Here is a 22,741-nt window from a genome sequence, read left to right on the forward strand (position 1 = left end):
GAAAGGTAAATGTAGAGTTATCATGTGGCCCAGCAATTCCACTCCTAGCGATATATCCACCAGAATTGAAAATATATGTACACACAAAAATTTGTACACAAATTTCCATATTAGCATTATTCATAATAGCCCAAAAGAGGAAACAATCCATCTGTTTATTAATTGATGGATAGATAAACAAAAATGTGGAATATCCATATGATGGAATCAGTCATCAAAAGCAACGAAGTACTGATACATGATACAATATGTAGGAACCTTGAGAACATTATGTTTAGCAATAGAAGCCTGACACAAAAGGCAGCATGTTGAACCATTCAATTTGTATGAAATGTCCATAATAGGCAAATCCACAGACACAGAAAGGGGTTTAGAGTTAATCAGAGATAGGAGGGAGAGGAATTAGGGAGTGGCTGTCAAAGGGTACAAGGTCTCCTTTGGGGTGATGAAGAGGTTCTGGAGTTAGATGGTACTGATGTTTTCACACCTTATGAATATACTGAAAATCACTGAAAGCTGCACTTTGAATGGCAAATCATATGGCAGGTGAATTATATCACAATAAAACTTACGAAAGAAGAAAAAAACCTTAAGACTCCAACCCAGGCTCCCTGTATTTTAATAAGATTCTCATAAGTCATGAATGCATGTTAGTGTTTGAGAAGCACTCCTCTAAGACTCTGATTCTCAGACTTGGCTGAAATTTCGAATCATGCTGGGAGTTTTTGAAGCTGCTCCTTGATCTGGTGAGATATCTTTCTGCATCTTATCTGCTCAACTCACATACAAGCCCACAAGATGTGGGGGATGGATCTCGCAGCCCTTGACGGTTAGTTGCTGAATGAAGGAGAAATGAGAAACTTAAACAGAATCCAAGAAGGCTGTGAACAAAGGTGCCCAAATTCGCCATCGCCCCACATCCCTGCAGAGCCCCCACCCTCAACTCCAGATGGCCTCACACTGCTGGGCGTTCTCTCTGCCCCTTTTCAAAAGCCTGAAAAGCAGAGTCCCTCACGGGCTCTACTCTTGCCATTATTCAAACATAGGCGATGTTTAAATAAGCACTGCCCGCCTATATTCAGATTTCAAAGCGGGCTTCCCCCATCCAGATGTTACTGCTTATGTGACTGTCTTCGTTCAGAGAAACACTGGAGGACCCAACCTCTGAGGCCCTCTTCTGTAACTCACCACTTGGCTGCTCTCTTAAAAAAAAAAAAAAAAAGACTGTTTTTGATGTAAAACACTAGTTCGTCTCAGAACTGTGGCTTTCCTCCTTGCTAAACTTTCTCCACGCTTACCCTACCCAGCCAGAAGGCTAATGGAACTGCTGGAACCACTTACCCTCCATTAAGATGCTAACCTGTTTCACTGGGGAGGGAAGAGAGAGATATCGAGGGGGTAAATGGACTCAGAAAGAATGAAAGATAGTAAAGACATCACCCTTTGTGTGTGTGTGTGTGTGTGTGTGTGTGTGTGTGTGTCTTGGGGAGGGGAGGCATTGGTAGGCAGAGAGGAGGCAGGGAGATTAGAAACATATTTTGACAGCATTTTCACAAAACAAGGAATCCCCAGTCTAGCTACTTGATTAAATCTGAATCACATTTGGTTAACTTTAATATTGACTTTGAGAGTCTTGCATGGGCAGCAGGATCGGAAGTCAGTGTCACCTGGGGCCCTGTATGGATATCTCTCTTTTATTTTTTTTTTAAAGTTTGGTATGATTAGATCAACGGTTGTTTAGTCACTCAGTCGTGTCCGACTTTTGGGACCCCCTGGACTGTAGCTCACCAGGTTCTTCCGACCAAGGGATTCTCCAGGCAGGAATACTGGGGTGGGTTGCCATTTCCTTCTCCAGGGGATCTTCCCAACCCAGGGATTGAACCCGGGTCTCCCGCATTGGAGGCAGACGCTTTAACCTCTGAGCCACCAGAAAAGCCCTGTATCAGCTATGAGCGTTTATAAAAATAAACATTTTCAAGTAAACACTAATCAATCCACCACCTTAAGGAAGTGATTCTTCTGATGTCCTTGTGCCCTTCTCAGACTGTAAAACAGAACACCTGGATATGCTCTATCTGATCTGATTTCAGAACACAGGCCTGGGGGCAGGAGTTGGTGGGGAGGGGAAGCCTGTGGGGAGAGCAGTCAGGTAGAAAACTCATTGATTCAAAATAGCTAGGTTCATAGCCTGGCTTCATCCCTCATCCCCCTTTATCACTGGGACAAATCACATTAACTTTCCCAAGTATAGGCTTTCTCCTCTAAAGGAAGTATAACACGCCTAATTTCCAGGGAGGATTAGTGGTAATATGTAAAAGTATAGTTACTTTTATAATCTATAATTTTCCCAATGTGCACACAGCACATTGGCTTTCTCCATGTTTCACCTAGTCATGTTGTAAATGCATACACACAGTGTCTCCACCAATGTGTGTACTTTAGCATTCTTGCATCACAGATCAAAAGGTTAAAATGAGCTTTCTTCTTAAAAGTACCAGAAGGCATGGCCACTGCTCTGACAGAGAGCAGCTGCATAAAAGAATAATGGCATCAACAGTGACAACGACATTTCTTATCTGTTGAACTAAGCACTCTTCACGCCTCACAGCAGAATTTCCCAGCCTCGGCACTACTGACATCAGGGCCAGACCCTTCTTTGCTGTGGGGCCGGCTGGTGCCTTGTAGGATGTAGAGCAGCTTCCTCTCCGGGCTAGATGCCAGTGCTGACCTCTCCACCCCACCCAACTCGTGATGTGACCCCAGAAACACTTCCAGACATTGCCAAATATCTGCTGGGGGCAAAACCACACCCCATTGAGAACCACTGACTTAGAGCATTTAATATTCACAACAAAAGGACAAGGCTAGAACAACTGATGTTTCCAGCTTGGAAGTGAAGAGGCTGAGCATCTGAGCAGCTAAGTGAGGAAACCAGACCCATCTGGACCCCTTCTGCCTACAAAGCTGGAGAACTGTTGCTTGGACCATCTGTGGTCTCCTTTGTAGAGGCCTGGGGAGTGGGGAAGGGGCAAGGGGAAGAGCAAGATGCGTTTTCAGGAAGGGAGATAAGTGGTTCCAATGTCAGTACCTTCCCGTGCTGGTGATGGAGGTAGACCCGTCCTGCCCAGCACAGGGCAAGCCAGTGGAGCCTGGAGGGACCCAGGTAAAGAGGCGTCCTGGGAGCCGTGATGAGAGAGCGAGCAGGTCAAGCAAGAGAGCTAGCTACTGTGTCGAGTGCTGCTCATCACCTGGTTTGGGGAAACAACTCAGAGACCTGGCCGGTGAGGAGGAGGCCCCGGGTGACCCTGCAAAGTTAGTCAAGAGTTTCTAACAGGGCGTCCCTGGTGGTCCAGTGGTTAAGAATCTGCCTTGCAGTCAGTGCAAGGGACTCTGGTTCCATCTCTGATGTGGGAAGATCCCACATGCCTCAGGGCAACTGAGCCTGTACACCCTACGGCCTATGCTCCCTACAGCCTGTGCTCCACAGCTAGAGACGCCATCACAATGAGAAGCCCATGCACCACAACTAGAGAGTAGCCCCACTCGCCCCAACGTGCACAGCCAAAAATAAATTAATATTTTTTTAAGTTTCTAACAATTTGTATTAATATACTATGAAGGCCATATATATGCTATTATCATTTTAGATTTTAAAAAAACTTGTATAGGAAGGTCAGGTTTAACTCCATTAAAAGCATTTCTAATCCCAGTTATGGTATAAAATAGAGCATCACCTTATGACAAAAGTTCTGCAAAAGAGGACCAAGAATTCTGGGTCCTCCTCCTTTGAAACAAGCTTGAGATCCTGGTAATGCTTAAAATTCTCCAAGCCAGGCTTCAGCAATACATGAACCGTGAACTTCCAGATGTTCAAGCTCGTTTTAGAAAAGGCAGAGGAACCAGAGATCAAATTGCCAACATCCGCTGGATCATCGAAAAAGCAAGAGAGTTCCAGAAAAACATCTATTTTTGCTTTATTGACTATGCCAAAGCCTTTGACTGTGTGGATCACAATAAACTGTGGAAAATTCTGAAAGAGATGGGAATTCCAGACCACCTGACCTGCCTCTTGAGAAACCTGTATGCAGGTCAGGAAGCAACAGTTAGAACCGGACATGGAACAACAGACTGGTTCCAAATAGGAAAAGGAGTACATCAAGGCTGTATATTGTCACCCTGCTTATTTAACTTCTATGCAGGGTACATCATGAAAAATGCTGGGCTGGAAGAAGCACAAGCTGGAATTAAGATTGCCAGGAGAAATATCAATAACCTCAGACATGCAGATGACACCACCCATATGGCAGAAAGTGAATAAGAACTAAAGAGCCTCTTGATGAAAGTGAAAGAGGAGAGTGAAAAAGTTGGCTTAAAGCTCAACATTCAGAAAACTGAGATCATGGCATCTGGTCCCATCACTTCATGGCAAATAGATGGGGAAACAGTGGGAACAGTGGCTGACTTTATTTTTCTGAGCTCCAGAATCACTGCAGATGGTGACTGCAGCTATGAAATTAAAAGACGCTTACTCCTTAGAAGGAAAGTTATGACCAACCTAGACAGCATATTTAAAAGCAGAGACATTGCTTTACCAACAAAGGTCCGTCTAGTCAAGGCTATGGTTTTTCCAGTGGTCATGTATGGATGTGAGATTTGGACTATAAAGAAAGCTGAGCACCGAAGAATTGATGCTTTTGAACTGTGGTGTTGGAGAAGACTCTTGAGAGTCCCTTGGACTGCAAGAGACCCAACCAGTCCATCCTAAAGGAGATCAGTCCTGGGTGTTCATTGGAAGGACCGATGCTGAAGCTGAAACTCCAATACTTTGGCCACCTAATGCGAAGAGTTGCTGCTGCTGCTGTAAGTCGGTTCAGTCGTGTCCAACTCTGTGCAACCCCATAGACGGCAGCCCATCAGGCTCCCCCATCCCTGGGATTCTCCAGGCAAGAACACTGGAGTGGGTTGCCGTTTCCTTCTCCATGCATCTCCAATGCATGAAAGTGAAAAGTGAAAGTGAAGGTGCTCAGTCGTGTCTGACTGTTCGTGACCCCATGGACTGCAGCCCACCAGGCTCCTCCGTCCTTCAGATTTTCCAAGCAAGAGGACTGGAGTGGGTGCCATTGCCTTCTCCAGATGCAAAGAGCTGACTCATTGGAAAAGACCCTGATGCTGGGAAAGATTGAACGTGGGAGGAGAAGGGGGCGACAGAGGATGAGATGGCTGGATGGCATCACTGACACAATGGACATGGGTTTGGGTACACTCTGTGAGTTGGTGATGGGCAGGGAGGCCTGGAGTGCTGCAGTTCATGGGGTCACAAAGAGTCAGACACGACTGAGCGACTGAGCTGAACTGAACTGAGATCCTGGGAACAGTGACTTGGAGATAGGCATTTGCCTGAGGGAAGAACTGGTCTCTCCTTCCCACACAAAAAGGGGTACAGCCATCACCATCAAATCTCCAGAATCAGACCAGGATGTGAAGGCCGAACATAAACCAATGGCTGTGAGCACAGCCATCAGCACAGAGGGTTCAAAGGCTGACCCTGCCTTGGAAATTTCCAAATGTGAGACAGCTGAGGCCCACTTCCCGTAAATGAAAGGGGAGGACTGTTCTCTCGAGTCAATTATGGAACACGTAATAATGGTAAACAAGCTCCTTTTCACCTAGTTAAATTGTGAGGTAACTTCCTTTCTGATTGCATGATTAAACTCGGAATGGCAGCCACTTTATGAGATTTGTGATACAAACTGTCCCTTCTAATAAATGGTGGCATAAAATGAGCCGAGGGTAAAATGGCTTGAGGAAAACTGTTGACCTTGGGTCCACTGCAGATTGCTGCCTGGGACACAGAGTTCATCCACAGTAACACTGTTACCTTTGCAGCTAGAGCCTTCAAGGGGTCCTAAATGACTGTGGGAGTAGAGAGGAGAGACACCCAAACTGCCTTTGGGTGTTTTCTAATTTTCTCCTATTTTTTTTTTTTTATTGCAACAAAATTTTTCCTTTGAAAATCCTTGTTCCTGCTAACTGAATAGTAATGGTCTTTCCGGGGGGGAAAAAAAAGGCAATGTTCAAAATGAGTTTCTCTGCTGCCATCACTTTACCAACTCTGCTTCCAGTTGGAGTAGCCTCAGGTAGACGACCCTAGGGGAGCTGGCTCCCCAGAATTTCCTACTCATTCTCCTACGTTCTCTCCATCGCCCGCCCCCTCCTACCAGAGAGCAGCCCTACTCCTCCTGCCCATGTTTTGTTCCCAGTGTTGTGGTGTGTCCTTTATGAGGTGCTTTGGCAAACAGGGTTTCCCGCAAGTCAGGAGACCTCAGCCACTTCCTTTGACTGAGGCTGCCAGCATAGTCAAAATAAAGGGAAAAGAGACCAAAAACAGAGTTATAAAAATTATGGAACAGTTGAAACATTAATCCTGTGCAAATCATCACTTTTGGCATACACACACAAAGGCCGTGCTATGCCGCACAATGGCATCTAGTTGATAGCATATGCACATGCTTGTGTGTGATCCTTAAAAATATAAGTTTGAGGTGATCTGTGAATATGAGGCCAAAGGGCCTCATTGGCTTCTCTCCCCACCCCATTCCTCTACCTACTTGGCCCAGCTCACATCTACAGGACGGTTGCTCTTCTCAGCAAGCCTTTATACAGAGGAAGAGTATATATTTGCATTTTCCCACTTGCTAAAGAAGGACACGAAAGTCTGGAAGGTTGGGTGAGACTCCTAACATTGCAAAGCTGAGTGGTAAGCAAGGAGTCAAACCAAAGTCTTTGCACTCCAAAATCAGAGTTATTTCCACCAGGGGGTCTTCTATCTTCTTCCAGAATGCTTCCCTCAAATAACTCACTATGATTCTCAGCTTTACAAAGAGGCAGATAGCATCCAGTGGCCCATAATAAAAGAATAAGCGTGTGTAACCTGCATGGTCCTGGAGGAAATTCAAATGAGGGTAGAAGGGCAGACAGACTCAGTCTCGGAGCAGCAGACAGAGCAGCGGGTTGGGATCCCAGGCTGGCAGCTCCCCAAGGCCAGCAAATGGTTCTGTTCTGTGCTGTGGTGACCCCCAGGCCACCCAAGCTCAGTAGGATTCACTCATCTGACCAGTACTTATCATGTGGACCATGTGCTGGGTGCTGGGTGCTGGGCAGCAGGCTGGGGACTGAGTTGCCTTAGGAATTCTCTCTGACCTCCAGGCACCCGAGGCTCATGGAAGAGACAGCAGGTACTCACGGGATACTTTAGGCCATCGAGCGATAATTTCAAAATTAGTCCAACAATATAATAAGGTTAAATGTCCAACAATAGAAATTTTTTGAATAAAAGAATCATCCCCCCCAAAAAGAAAGAATCATCCCATTCAATGGATTTCTATGCAAATAGAAGAATAGATGGTAGAATCATAGGTCTTTTTAAAAAAAAATTGAAATACAATTTACATGTAACATTGTATTAGTTTCAGATGTCTAACCAATAACTCAATATTTGTATATACTTGCAAAATGGTCACCACAGTAAATCTAGTTAACATTCATCACCACATACAGTTACATTTTTTTTCTTGAGAGAACCTTTTTTTAAGGAAGATAATTGCCTTGCAATGTTGTGTTGGTTTCTGTCATATAACAATGTGAATCAGCCAGGGTACACATATGTCCCCTCTCTCCTAAAACTTCCTCCCATGCCCCACCCCATCCCACCTCTCTAGGTTGTCACAGAGCACCAATTTGGGCTCCCTGGGTTATACTTCCCACTAACTACCTATTTTGCATACGGTAATGTATATGTTTCAATGTTTTTAAGATCTACTCCCTTAGCAACTGCATCTATGAGACAGTTTATTAACTAGAGTCACCATGCTGTACGTTATATCCCCAGGAATCATTTATTTTATAAATTTAAGTTTGTACCTCTTCCCCCTTCACGTGTTTTGCCCACCTCCCTCCTTCACAACAGTTGTAAGGTTTTATTAAAAAGATGAGTTCAAGTATTTTTAAGTGAATAACACATTTTTATAATGAAGTGTAGGGACTTCCCTGGTGGTCCAGTGGTTAAGACTTCACCTTCCAGTGCAAGGGGTGTGCGTTTGATCCTTTGTCAGGGAGCTAAGATTCCACATGCCTCATAGCCAAAAAAATCAAGACATAAAACAGAAGCAATATTGTTAACAAATTCCATGAAGACTTTAAAAATGGTCCTCATCCAAAAAAAAAAATTTTTTTTTTAAATGGAATGAAGAACATGTTCTCTATGTAGACCTAAAATATAGGTAATCTAAATACAGAGGAAATACAACAAAATATTAGCAGAAGTTGTCTTTGAGTGGTGGGATTATGCATGGTTTTAATGGATTTCTAATTTGAGTTTATCTGTGCTTTCAAATTTAATTAAAAAAAAATTGTTCTACTCTTGCAATAAGTAAAAACCCAGTAAAGATCAGCTTGGCTATATTCTCAAAGAGCATCAGAAATCACAAAGGAATGCTTATTGTAACGTCCAGCAAAAAAGAATCATAAGGAAATTATGTAAACAGTATGTTCTCTAGTTCACATTGTAAAATAATGATAAAATGGGGAAAAAAATCAAATGTCGAAGGACTAGAGAGAAATATGCTAAAATGTGGCAGATGTCTTTGGGAAATAATTTTTTTAATCTCTTTTTCATGCATTTTTTCAAGTTTTCTACAATAAGCATGAATTGCTTACATAGTGTTAGAAATTAGACAGTAGGTGATTAAGCAGAAACAAACTATAGGGCTACATGTGTGAGGAAAAAGCCACAGCAAATATTTGTGTTTCCCGGCAGTATAAGGTGGCAATATTTTGACCTCTGACTCCCACAAAAAGTGGATTTTTCCACCCAAAAGAGACTGAAATGCCACACACACACACACACCCCCACCTTGTTACCAGAGCACACCAAAAATGCTATTTTAGAATTGTTTTGGCAGAGGTGAGAGGCCTAGGAATGCAAAGACACAGAGTGAGTCAGCCCCGGCAGAGAGACAGCTGTAGAAACACAACCATTTCTGCTCAACAGCAAGGCCAAAAGACAGCCTTTAGCACATCATGGTGAGGCAAGCCAAGCCTTCCAAAGAAAACACTGCTGACAACTCAGAACCTGAAGACTGGATTCGCAAGGAAGTCAAGTCAAAGAACTTTCTGCAGTGAGTATTTAAAACCCTGACATTAGATGAAGTCCTCCTGATGGTATATATGACCTGACACAAAATGCTATCTACATGCGAGTCCCTGAAACTAAAACTAGATTAATCTAGGCTGGCCCAGGCCAGTTTTTTGGAGGATCCATTTTTTTCCCTAGAGAGGGGCAAATGGAGATGACGCTTTCTCTAAACTTCAATTATTTGCAACAAACCTGTTGTCAGCTTCATAAAGTTCTTGAAATAAAGAACCTCCTTGGACTTCCCTGGTAGTCCAGGGGTGATGAAACTGCCTGCCAAAGCGGGAGACAAGAGGTGGATCTCCGTTTCAAGAAGATCCCACATGCTACAGAGCAACTGAGCCCATGCATCATGACTGCTGAGCCCACGCTCCCTAGAGCTCACGCTCCACAAGAAAAGCCACCACAATGAGAAGCCCAGGTAATGCAACTAGAGAAAAGTCCCAGCTAGAGAAAAGCTCTTGCAAATACAAAGACCCAGTGAAGCCAAAAATAAATAAATAGATAAGACTTTTTAAAAAGCTTTCCTTGTTTTAAAAAAATACTAGTAAAGAAAGAAGGAACCCCCTCAATAATAGTTATGGTTGCTGTGGGCACTCTGATAATCATTGTCTAAATTCTGATGCCAAAGTGAACAAAATCAAAGGAGTAAGGGCTATCAACTGTTTTTAATTTGTGACAAGACCTTTACAGACACTTTTTTTTGACATTTTCTTATTTTATTGCCAAAACAAATGAATGAGGTAGGAAACATAAATTCTAGTTTACAAACTGAGACTTTAGAAGCTTAAGAAATTTGTCCAAGGTTACTCAGCTAGTAAGTGAGAGAACTAGAACTGGAACCCAAATTACTGTGACCCCAGTGCCCAGATTTTAACCACCCAACTTTGCTATAGGGAATTTTTTAAATCTGTAACTCTCTACAAAATTCAGTGTTATGATTATTTCTGTCAGAATATAGATGTTATACATGATTTATTTTTCTTATTGGGAAAAATTAAATTAATATCAAAAATAAATGTGTCAATTTTTAGGTACTTTATACAAATTAACTCATCTAACCCTCCATAACAATCATGGAGGAAATCTGACTATTACCCCATTCACAGATGAGAAAACTGAGGTGCATAGACATCAAAAGCATATAGGAAAAGACAGAGCAAGGATTTGAACCCAGATCTATCCAATTCTTGCGTCCATGCTCTTAAGAGATACCCTACAGCTAGTATTATATAGTCAGGCAAGCAAAGATATGACCCACTGAGTGAGTGGTGAAAATATGTTCTCACCTCATCTTTAAATTAAGTGCTTTACAGGCAGCAGGTTATTGGTTCCTAATATCCACCTAATATCCTAATAGGTCTTTCTGAAACCTAATGTAGGCAGAAGGCCACGCATTGTGTGTGAGTGTTTCAGTAACTTTCTCAGGTTGAAGGCATAAGCTGCCTCCAACTCCTATTTCATTCCTACTGGATTTTCCTTTTAAAAGTTTCATTTGTCTATCCATTCCATCAGAAACAATTGTTTTGTCTTATACTATTGGCATCACCAGGAAGATTACAAATTAAAGGGAAATGAGAGTAAGCAATCCCACGGTTTGCCTTATTGAAGTAGAAAAGCAATGGGATTACATGGGATTTGGGCAGTTGTCTCAGACAAGTGATTCTCAGTAAGAGAAAAGGTCCGAGTCAGCCGGGGAATGAATGGTCACTGACAACCAGAACTCTGTCTACTCAGAAAATTCTCCTTTGCCCGCCCTGAGCATCCAGGTCAAACCTCAGTGTCCCTTCAGTCTGCAGACTGACCTGACATGGAAACTCCTTTTAGTTACTCTGTTTTGTGTAATTTGCAAAAATTTGCATTTTGTTACCTTGGTGATTCTATCACATGATAACAATCTGGTTTAAATTGACCTCTGTAATAAAACAAAAAATTATGAAACTATAATATTTCAAAGTGAAAGAAAATTGTTAGTCGTTCAGTTGTGTCCAACTCTTTGAGACCCCACGGACCGTAGCTCACCAGGCTCTGCCGTCCATGGGATTCTCCAGGCAAGAACACTGGAGTAGGTTGCCATTTCCTTCTCCAGGGGATCTTCCCAACCCAGGGATAGAACCATGGTCACCTGTACTGCAGGCAGATTCTTTACCATCTGAGCCACCAGGGAAGCCCATAATATTTCAAAGTGTAAATTGCCATCTTGGTATCATTTCACCCCTTCGAATATCAAAAAACTGAAAGTGACAGAGATGCAAGGACACACATGCTCACAGTTTATTGGCAGGAACTTGAATTGTTGCACAATTTTGGAAATTAATCTGCTAGTATCTTTTAAAATTAAAAGCATACATTTTCCTTCATCCAGGATTTTCACTTCTGGGAATCTATCGGCTAGAGATAAAGTTACCCAGTATACAAGGATATATGTGTAACAGTCATACTATGGAGTATTAAGCAGCAATGTAAAAAGAGTGAGATCCACATCTATTGATTTAAAGAAATGTCTACAATGCATTTATTAGGTGAGAAAAGCAAGATGGGGGAAAATAGATATAGTCTGAGGAGGAAGGGAGAGGAAGATGGAAGGGGAAAAGATAGGTAAAAAGAAAATTTGAGAAAAATATTATAATCTAAAGCCAAATGTAGACTAAATAATAGAAAATACTCCCTTAATTTCCCCATGTGTAAAGTGATACAGTAATAGTACTTGTCTCAAATGGTTATAGTAACCATCAAATGAATTATTTTATTTAAAGAGCCTGGCACAACTAGTAGTAAATTAGTGTTTTTTGTTATTTCAAAATTCTACCTATAATATTATTACAAAGATGCATATATTATATATGCATAAAGATAAATGTGGGCTTCCCTTGTGGCTCAGCTGGTAAAGAATTGCCTGCAATGAGGGAGACCTGGGTTTGATCCCTGGGTTGGGAAGTTCCCCTGGAGAAGGGAAAGGCTACCCATTCCAGTATTAAGGCCTGGAAAACTGTGGTGTTGGAGAAGACTCTTGAGAGTCCCTTGGACTGCAAGGAGATACAACCAGTCCATCCAAAAGGAAATCAGTCTTGAATATTCATTGGAAGGACTGATGCTGAAGCTGAAACTCCAATACTCTGGCCACCTGATGTGAAGACTGACTCACTGGAAAAGACCCTGATGCTGGGAAAGATTGAAGGCAGGATGAGAAGGGGATGACAGAGGATGAGATGGTTGGATGGCATCACTGATTCAATGGACATGAGTTTGAGTAAACTCCGGGAGTTGGTGATGGACAGGGAAGTCTGGCGTGCTGCAGTCTATGGGGTCACAAAGAGTTGGACTTGACTGAGTGACTGAACTGAACTGAAAGATAAATGTGACAGAAGATAATATGGATGCATGAAACATTGTTTTGATTATGTGGCAGGATTGTCAGTAATCCTTATCTGCAATTTTATTTTTTTAATGCTACTTGGCTATAGCCATTCCATTCTCCAGGGGATCTTCCCAACCCAGGTATCAAACCCAAGTCTCCTGCATTGCAGGCAGACTCTTTACCATCTGAGCCACCTCTAACTTTTTTTATTTTGCCATAATGTTGGGGGTAGGGAGAGTGAGTTCATCTCTAAGTCTCCTTACTTGAAAGCAGAACAACATCTCTTCCATGAAGGCAAAGGGGAATGCTCTCCTATCCTATTTTTTATAGTTGCCATCAAATAACTGCCATCAGTGTTGTATTTCCAAAGTTTAATCCACAGAAGAACGCGTTCCTTTGACAACAGCAATCATCTTTTTAGAACCTAACATGGAAACGCTTTTTATGACAAAGGATTTTTGAAAACTCTTGCAAAAAGGCATAAAAGTTAAATCACACTTACTTATGCTTTTAATAAATAAATGGCTTTTATTGAAAAGAATTAACTTTCGTGAAATTAGAACTGCGCTGGACAGCCAAGGTAAAGACTGACCATCTGGGCAAATCCTCTTGGAGGGTTCATCCTCTCATCTCGGTGGAAGCAGTCAGCGTTACCCGCTTCATAAATCTCCGTATATTTGAGGACACCCTTCAACTTTATCTGTTTTAAATGGAGTGGCCACATTGTGCTGGCTATGGTCCAATCTCTCCAGAGACAGCCAAGAACATAAAACTTTGGAAAAGAGCCTGGCGGATGCCAAGTCCAGAGAAGGATCGTTTCCTGAGACTTGTGAGTCATGTTCCTATGAGCATAAATCACTGTCTCCCTGCCAGTCAAGGGCCCAAACCCATCTCAGAGGGATCTTCAAATTCTGAAGAGCAGAAGGCACTAAAGAGTTAAGAACATTTCTTTGCTGCTGGAAGAACTGGCTCTAGAGCTAGGAAGGTTAAATTATAAATCCTTGGCAACACAGTTTTCTCTGCGTCATTTTCCTCTGGGAGTAGATGAGAAACAGCTGGATGTTTGGATAGAAAAACCACTGGAGGAACTCACATTGGTTAACAACACTTGCCCAAACCTTCACGTGGCCGAGTCCTGTCACTCTGGTCTTGGCTCTGCTGTTACCACCTCAGAGTCCCTTTTTCTGATACTCAACCCCACCCTGTCCTCCTAAATACATCACCTTCTTTCTCTATGGCACTTACCACCACTGAGAATTATCTTAAGTACTGAGCACAGAAGTCTTGCCTGGCTTTTCGCTGCTGTGTCCCAAGTGCCTGAAACAGTGCTGGTTCACGGTAGGTGCTCAACGCTTAAATATTTGTTGAGTGAATTGAACACGAATGAATAACCATCATGTTTCTTCTATTTTCCTTCCAATTTTTCTTTCACGAGCATGGATTTCGTTTGTCATAATCGTAACATTCATTCTCTTAAAAGAAATCATCTGCCTACCTGAATTCAAACTCCACTCTGAATACTTAGGAAATCTAATTAGTGTTGGCCCATACGGGTTCCAGAAGGCGGAGGATTTGTTTTACTTATTTCTGTGTCCTCAGCATCCAACAGAGAGCCTGGCACAAAGGGGACTCTCAAGGAATGGGTGACTGTGTATTGATTATGTGCCTGATGCTGTGCTTGTCATTTTCCTATTCATGATCTTTCCTGTCGCATCATCATAACAGTCCCATTGTAGTTGGATTTTAATCCACATTTTAAAGATGAAAAAACTGAGTCTTAGTAACTTCAAGTTTAAAAACTTGATAGTAAGAGGCAGAGCAAGTGTTTGAACCCAGGTCTGGATCCCCTAATTGCTGCACCTTCCAGTCTCCCAAATTCCCATAATACAAATTAACTCAGCGAAAGTTTTGTCTCCTAGGAGAGGCTGTGAAATCAGTGGTGGGGTTTTTTTCCTATAATCTACATGCTCTAATTTTAGCCAGATTGCCAGTATACCCAGGACAGGGCCAGGCACAGAGCAGGTGTCCAATGAATCCTGGTTGGCTGCTTAGTTTGTTGGTCGGTTGGCTGGCTGGTTGGGGGCGAGGGCTTCTCTGAAGACCATCAAGGGTAGAAAGGCCAGTGGTCCTTCCCCTTAAGAGATGGATGACCATGGCACTGTGGCGTCAGAGAATCGACTTCCTGCCTCTTTGAGAAATCCCGCTGGCATCACAAATGCCTTTCCCTGACAGAGGAGCATTCCACCATCTCTGTAGGTATCGCAGCATTTCTTCCTGGCATTAGTAGAAATGAACCCGAAAGGAGTCGAGTCAAAGTCCTTGTTCTCACAGGGTTTGCTTTCCCACTAGCCCCTGGATGGTTTTACACTGTGACCTGCTGGGGAGAGAAGAGGGAGGAAAGGACAGAGAAACACTGGAATCTGGGGTGAAAACTCCCTGCCTCCCATGACTGCCTTTGCTTAGATCCCTGAGATAGGTTCAAGGTGTGGGAGGAGGTGGGTGGTTAATAAGCGTTTATGTGATGCCTGTGAAAACTACAGGTTTGCTCTCCTTAGAAAAAGGCATCTCATTTGAAGTGCTATGGAAATTCATCTTTCAACCACCCATTTTCTCTGCAGGTCTGAGCTGGAAGGGATCCTATCTGTTTTATTCAATTGCTGAGGAACCAGCTCCACCACAGTGCCTGGGCACACAGGAGGCCTGCAATCATATTTGCTAATTTATACAAGTGATACATATTAATTGAATGTAGGTCAATAGTACTTTATTTGTAGTTCCAAATTCCAAGAAGCTCTGAAAACCAAAAGATTTTCTGAAGTTGACAGTAAGTTCCTTTGACAGGGACTCCTGACCTAAACAGGAATGAGGCTACTTAAAGTCTTCATCGATTTCCTTTAATGTGAATACTCATATATTCTGCACCTTTCCCTGCAGACCTGCAATTGTGTCTGATGATAGGAGGCTGCCCCCAGAGTTTTGGGTGTGTTATATAACCTAGGTGGATCCTATGACCTTCCTAAAATGTGAAAATTCCAAATTTCCAAGATACTTGGACCCTACAGGTTTCAGATAAGAGGTCTGGGGTGTGCATCTGCGTGGGTATGTATCAGGCATTGTTGGAGGGACTGAGAATACCATGGTGTGTGGAAGAAAATAAAAGTCTTCACTCTCACAGAGTTTACTTCCCCACTAGCTAGGCAATAACGGGGAAGCAAACAAATGAGGTCATTTTTGAGGGAGATAAATGTGCTGAAGAAACTCTCAGGAGGATGGGATGGAGATGTGATGGGGTATCAGAGAACTCCTCACTAAGGAGACTTACAGGAAGAGAAGGAAGCAGCCATGAGATCAGATCAGGTACCAACACAGATGCATTCTTAGAATAGGGACCATCAGGCCACACCCATTCTCACCTCAGGACCTTTGCATTTGCCCTCTCTGCTGCCAGGAAGAAGCAAGTCACTTACCTTTTGTTTTCTTGCCTGTGTTTAGCTCACAGTTGCACATATCTATAAAGTGAGCTTCCCTGGTAGCTCAGATGGTAAAGAATCCATCTTCAATGCAGGAGACATGGGATCAATCCCTGGATTGGGAAGATCCCCTGGAAAAGGGAATGGCAACCCACTCTGGTATTCTTGCCTGGGAAAACCCATGGACAGGGGAGCCTGGCGGGCTACAGTCCATGGATTACACAGAGTGGGACACAGCGAGTGACTAAGCACACTGCTACATAAAGCGATAGGGTTGGCACAAGAGCCAAGGCTTTATGATTTAAAGTCACATATCCAGTGAAAATGCACCCATCTTGAGAAGAGGTTTTGGGGTCTAGGTAGAAGTTCTCTATGAACAATAGCACACCATAATAGCTCATATGACAGCACAGAGATCTCTCACTCCTGGCACTGAGTACTCAGACCCAGGCAGCATCTCCCTGAGCCAGGAATGTGGACATTCCACAGAAAGCCTGGGGCCTTGCTAGTGTGTCTGCTGAATTGCTCCTTCCAAGTCCTTCACTCCCTCCACATGGGGCTTAAGTCTCCATAAATAAACAAACATGCCTGGGCACCCCCAAGAACCCTCAGCATTTTTCCCCAGCAACAGTGATGTCGATACAAAATCCTCCTTCCTGGGAACCAACACCCAACTCACCCCAGACCATGTCTCCCCAGCCAAAAGGATTACTAGTGAGTGTCCAGTCTTAAATTGTTGCATTGCTATTGTTGCTGCTATTGTTGCTTTTCCCTTGGTCTTCTTGCTTAAGAGAAGGTAGGGACTGTTTTAGGGGAAATGCTTCCGCCTGGAACTAATGTGCCTTTGTTGTGGATAAATTCTGAGTGGAGGCCTACCATATACCCAGTGATAAAAATGGGCAAAGGCCAGGCAGGATGCAGGAGAGCATGACCAATCACCAAGGAGGGGTTTATGGGCTTGTCTGTTTTATTGTGCCATAACATCCCTCTTTTCAGCTTTAGATGTCAGCAGCTGGTGACAAGCTTAATGGCCGATGAGTTGGGGAGACAGTCATGGATCCCACAGCTTAACTCTCCCCCAGACTGGGATGGCCCACCCTTCCTCGGCCCACTTCTTAAACCCAAGTGAGCAAATCAGAGAACATCAGGTAAGCCTCAACAGCAACACCCAGCAAAGCTGCTAGGTCCTCCTGGCTGAGTAAGATTTTATTTTCCCCCATTCGAAGAGCTGTTAATCTAAAGACAGAGAGGGTTTAATAGCATAATGGGAACTGTTGCAAGAGTGGCTAAAACATTAAGTTCTCCTCCTTCATCTTTGATAGTTTTGCATCAGCCTCTGCCAGGGTAGAGATTGTGTCCTAATAAGACCTCTTAAAATGAACAGGCTGACTTGTACCTGGAGAGGACTTGTCAGTGTCCCTTTGTGCTTCCGTGCACCCTGGCCTGAGAGTCCTTTCACTCTGATGAGTTAGAAATGTCTCAGCTGAGGAGCTGCCATTCATGAAAGATTCCGCAGTTTACAAAATACTTTGATACGCAATGTCTCACAGAAGGCTCTGAAAAATAAACCACTAATACCCTTGGAAAGAGCCTTCCTCAGTTTGCAAAACAGTCTCTGGGCCCTCCCTTTAAATGACTGCAGTTCCCCACTTTTTTCTGTCATTGTTGACTTAAGTTCAAAGTCAAGCTAACAAATCTGTTTTGTCAGATGGGAAACTGGCTGCTAATGGTTCAGACCGGGTCCGTACACAGCTCACTCCGTTCCCCCATGCCCGGAAGAAGCAGCTGTCTTCCCGGTAAGTTAGCAGCTTTGTGCTTCCATTTATTTATTTAACGTGAAATGGCTTAAGCCGGTCTGTGGAAAATGTCCTTGAACACCGGGACCTCAGGACTTCAGGGCCAGCTCTAAATCAGCCCATTCCAACTAAACAGTCGTTACACTTTAGAGCTGCCTGCTTGCCCTTTATTATTTTGGACCGTCAAGCAGGGCCTGGAAGAGTGGTACATCTAGCTGCCAGCGCAGAGTCGCAGCTGGCCGCCCAGTCCTGCTGCTTCAGCGTCGCAGGCGGCAGTTGCAGGGGAAATACGGTAACGCACTGGTCTACGCCTGCACTTCCGGGAAGAGCCACAGGGTTGCCGCCTCTGGGATGCTATTAGCAAGCACGTGGCAGCCCTGCCCTGCTCCCGACTGCTGGTGATTGAAATGTGTTCAAAGTGTGGGCAGAGAAGAAGTGCAGGGAGGAAGAGAGGAGGGAGAAGGCTTTAATCACGGTGCTTGCTCTTTTCTTTGAATATCTCCAGCGACAGTTTGCCAAACACCAGCTTGTTACTCAAATGAGGGAAAATAATACTCTTCAGTATCTGTTTGCGTTTTGTTTCATGAATTAACACTGTAAACCGTCCTTTTTCTTAATCTTACCCCTCACAGCTCTTCTCTATTGCCAAATGATCCCGTCCTTGAGAAACATCTTCAGTAAGTAGAGTGCTATGTAAAAGCAAAAAAATTGCTGTTCAGTATTTCATTCACATTGCCAATTAAGAAACTTACAAGGATATTATAAAGAAACTCACAAGGATATTATAAGGAAACATCCTGTAGTTTTTGAAGCAAATGCAGTTTTTCTTGTTAATAAACAGAGATTTCCTCCCTCTCACCTGCCTATTTTGGACACAAAGACTAAGAATTTGTATTCTAAAGAAAGCACTTAAATTCAGTATTACTTTTCTCTTAAGTAGCCCTCATTTTAAATGATGCGCTCTATAATCAATCCCCAGAGAATTCTCTTTAATTTGTCCCTTTTCTTTTTCCTCATTGGATAATAATTTTTCAGAATAAAAATTTTTGGTGTCAGTATTTTCAAAATATTTCAACACATTAACCATTCCTAACCAGGCTGCTATGGAGCTCTATACAACGAGTTACTACAGATCTGAGTTCTAGATGCCAGCTGTGTGTATCTGAATGAAAGCACTCACGTGGATGAAGCATTCTGACCACCACATGGCTGAAAAGTCCCAGCTTGTGTCTGACTAGTTCTAGACACCTGGGCATAAGCCAATGCAAATGCTTCCTCAGAGACACTTCACAGAAAGAAAACAACTAAACAGATCTGTTTCCTGACTTTGTTCTTTGGTGGATATTTTCTTACCCTTAAATATACTTTACCCCTGATAATTTACAGGTCTACCACTGGTGAGAGGATATCATGGATGAGAAGAGTTCTGACATTCCTTTTTGTTAAGGTGACATCCTTGGCTTGATGAGACAGGAATCGGCAATAGCTTCTTTGCAGGGTGTTCAAAGAGTAATGGAAAAATTTCCCTGGGACCCATCTCCCAACTGCTCCATTTGCACTGATAATGAATTTATCTTACCGTGTTTTCCAAATGACCCATCAAAACACAAGTTCCCTTAGGAGAACAATGAAGCTGAATATCTGTCCTGGGAACCTTTTTGGGAAATGAAGGATCCAAAGTTGCTGAAACTGTTCTTAAAATTTAAGAACAAAGTGACAGGGTGGGGACTGCAAACTCCATTTCCTTGAACTAGAATCTGCAATTAAATCTTCCCTTCCCCACCAGAACACATCTTTCCTATGCACCTTGATGCCTGGTTGTGTGCACAACATATGTACAAACACAGCAGATGATTAATTGATGCACTGAAGCTTCAGCAATGAGACCTTCAAAGCTTTCAAACCGAATGAAGTAATTTACATTTGGGTGCAGAGCAGAGAGGACTAAGCGATGCACCGTCTAAGCAGTGTCCCTGGCCCTTCTTTACCCCTGGTGTGCGCTGCAGCCCCTCCAAACTCATATGCACTCTCACAGGAAAGAAGTAACTGTCAAGCCTGATTCAACCAAGAAAGGAGGTCATATTAATTTTTAATTTCTGCATATGCCTCTGAAAAATGCATAAGTTGTTCCACAAACAGAAATGCCCTTCCTTGCCAGTACTGCTTCCATCAGTTCAAGTACTCTGACAATATATTTCATTTATAAACTCTCTTCCTGCCTATCTCCTGCAACACAGTTACAAGAACATCATAGTCAATTATTTGAGAAGAATTTCTCAAGCTGCTCAGACAAAGACATCTCTTCCAAGCAAGGGATTACCCAACAGGAGAGGGAATCTTGCTCCATTCCTGCTGACACGTTGCTTTCTGCCTGGGTTTTATCTTTAGCTCCCTGGTAATCCAAATGGAGCAGGGAAACCTCAAAGAATAGAGCCTCTTTTCTGCTTTACACCCACTTTTTTTGGGTCAGCATATAATAACCATCATTAAATGGTTTTTGGTGCAAAGCAGCAGCCTTGGGTAAGCTAAAATGTTTGTGACACCAAAATAAAGATGCTCCACGCTGCTAAAACCTCAGAGTCACAAAGGGAGCAACTAAAACAGAATACAGCGCCAAGGTTTACTCAGTCCAACTTTAACTCTCTTCTGACTGACACACACTCATCCAAAAAAATTGGCAGAGACCCTTGGTGGACAAAAGAGGGCAGTGTTCGCTGTGTCTTTCATTCGGACTCTTCGCTCTTTATCGAAATGCAACTGAGCCAAGACAAAACTATGCCCAGCATTTCATAACACAGGAAGTGGGGAAGGAGATTAGATACTGGGTTCTGCAGTCGCCGCGGAATAAGCAGTGCATTTGTAAAAGTCGCTTTTTTTCCTTCTGACCTGTGGAGAGCTTTTTGGTCTTGTTTTTTATTCAGATGGACTCAACCTCTCAAAGAAAATAAAGGAAGATGTCATCTTCTTCAACTCTAACGTCTCATAAAGGCTCATTGAGTTTCAGTCCTTCCTTGTGCAGAGGACCGGCTCTGTGCATTTATCATTTGCTTCTCTTTGTGGTCAGATTGTATTATCAGCATGTGGGGAAAGGGAGTCAGAGTTTCCTCTCGGAGGTACTTAAAGAATTTTCAGTCTTTTCAAAACAAGACTGCCCTGTGCATAAGGAAATTAGGTCCTAACAAGGGAAGCCTGTCTCCTGCCAGGATGGGATGGCGTCATAGTGGGTTTGATTAAATTTACATTTTGGGAAAGAGTTTCCATGGACATGTCATTTTACCTAATAAAGGATTACAACCTGAGCATTCAAAACATATTTTCTCAACATATCTGCCTATTTTTAGCTTTATACATCTACTGTCTTCTCTTCTGATAAGAAAGTACTCTTTAATCTCAGATTAATTCCCTCCTCTCTATACCTATTTTTGAGCTCCTGATATGTGTAAGGCTCTGTGTTGGACACATAAAGGTGAAAAGGATACTGGGCTTGCCAAGTGGGAAAAGCATCCACCTGCCAAGGAAGGAGACTCTGGTTCGATCCCTGGGTGGGGAAGATGCCCTGGAGGAGGAAACGGCAACCCACTCCAGTGTTCTTGCCTGGGGAGTCCCATGGACAGAGGAGCCTAGCGGGCTACAGTCTATGGGGTTGCAAGAGTCAGACACGGCTTAGCAACTAATCCACCACCATCAAGCAAAAAGAATCAGACAAGGCCAAAAGGAACCATGAAACAAAGCAGGATGGAGTTTACCGAGAAGAAATATACAAACGAATAGCAAAAGGAGAGGTTGTATTCATCTGGAGTTGGGGGCTGAAGGGAAACATCGTAAAAGAAAGAGACTTTGAAGAAGTCCTGAAAAATAGTGGGTTTCCAAAGGCAGATGGATGGATGTTTGGAGAAGAGAATCCCAGGCCTGAGCAAAAGCAAGGATGCAGAAGAGGGTGGAACCAGTCCTGAGCAGCCAACAACTTGTCGTTTATACTTGCAGATGTTCATGTGCATCTGCGCTGTCGTGTCCAACTCTGCAATCCCATGGACCCATGGAGCCCACCAGGCTCCTCTGTCCATGGGATTCTCCAGGCAGGAATACTGGATTGGGTTGCCATTTCCTTCTCCAGCGGATCTTCCTGACCCAGAGATTGACCCGCATTTCCTGCATTGCAGGCAGATTCTTTACCGCTTACACCATCAAAAGAGATAAAAGAAGAGCCTGGAAATGGTCACAAAAGCCACACTGAGGAAAGCTTCAGCATCAGACCAGTGGACTTAATTCTGAGAAGCAACAATAGGTAACCATCAGAGGTTTGAGGCAAGCAGGACCACAACTGGAGTTAATTCTAAGAGAATTAGTTTGACACGAAGAAGAGACCAGATTCAAGGAGGATAGCAGGAGACTTCTCTGGTGTTTCAGTGGTTAAGATTCCTCCTTGCAATGCAGGGGACACAAGTTTGATCCCTGGTTGGGGAACTAAGATCCCACATGCCATGTGGTGCAGCCAAAAAATGTTTAAAGAACTAAGGAGGGTGTGGAAAATAAGGAGACCGGTTAAGGCCCTGTTACTGCAAGAATACATGGGAGGAAATGCTGTAGTGGTCAGGGCAAAAGGAAAGGGGATAGTGGTAGCAGCTCAAATGCTGAGAGGGGAAGGCGGGGCCGCAGGCAGTGGGACAGGGTGAGCTCGGAGGGGGAGTGTCCTCAGTGGGGGCACAGAGGGAAGGTGAAGAAGCTGGTTTGGGGAAAGATGATCAGGGTTTGGACTTGGGTGTGTTGATTTGGAGATTTCTAGAAGATACCAATATCAAGATGTCCAGGGGATGGCTGACAACCAGGACGGGTGCTCAGAGACAGGTCCAAAGAAGGGCACTTTCCAAGTTGAAGTAAACCAAGGTGATGCCTGAAGATGCCATCCCAGAAGGCTCCGCCGCCTTGA

This window comes from Odocoileus virginianus, chromosome 29 (genome assembly GCF_023699985.2).
Source record: "Odocoileus virginianus isolate 20LAN1187 ecotype Illinois chromosome 29, Ovbor_1.2, whole genome shotgun sequence".
Lineage (NCBI taxonomy): Eukaryota > Metazoa > Chordata > Mammalia > Artiodactyla > Cervidae > Odocoileus > Odocoileus virginianus.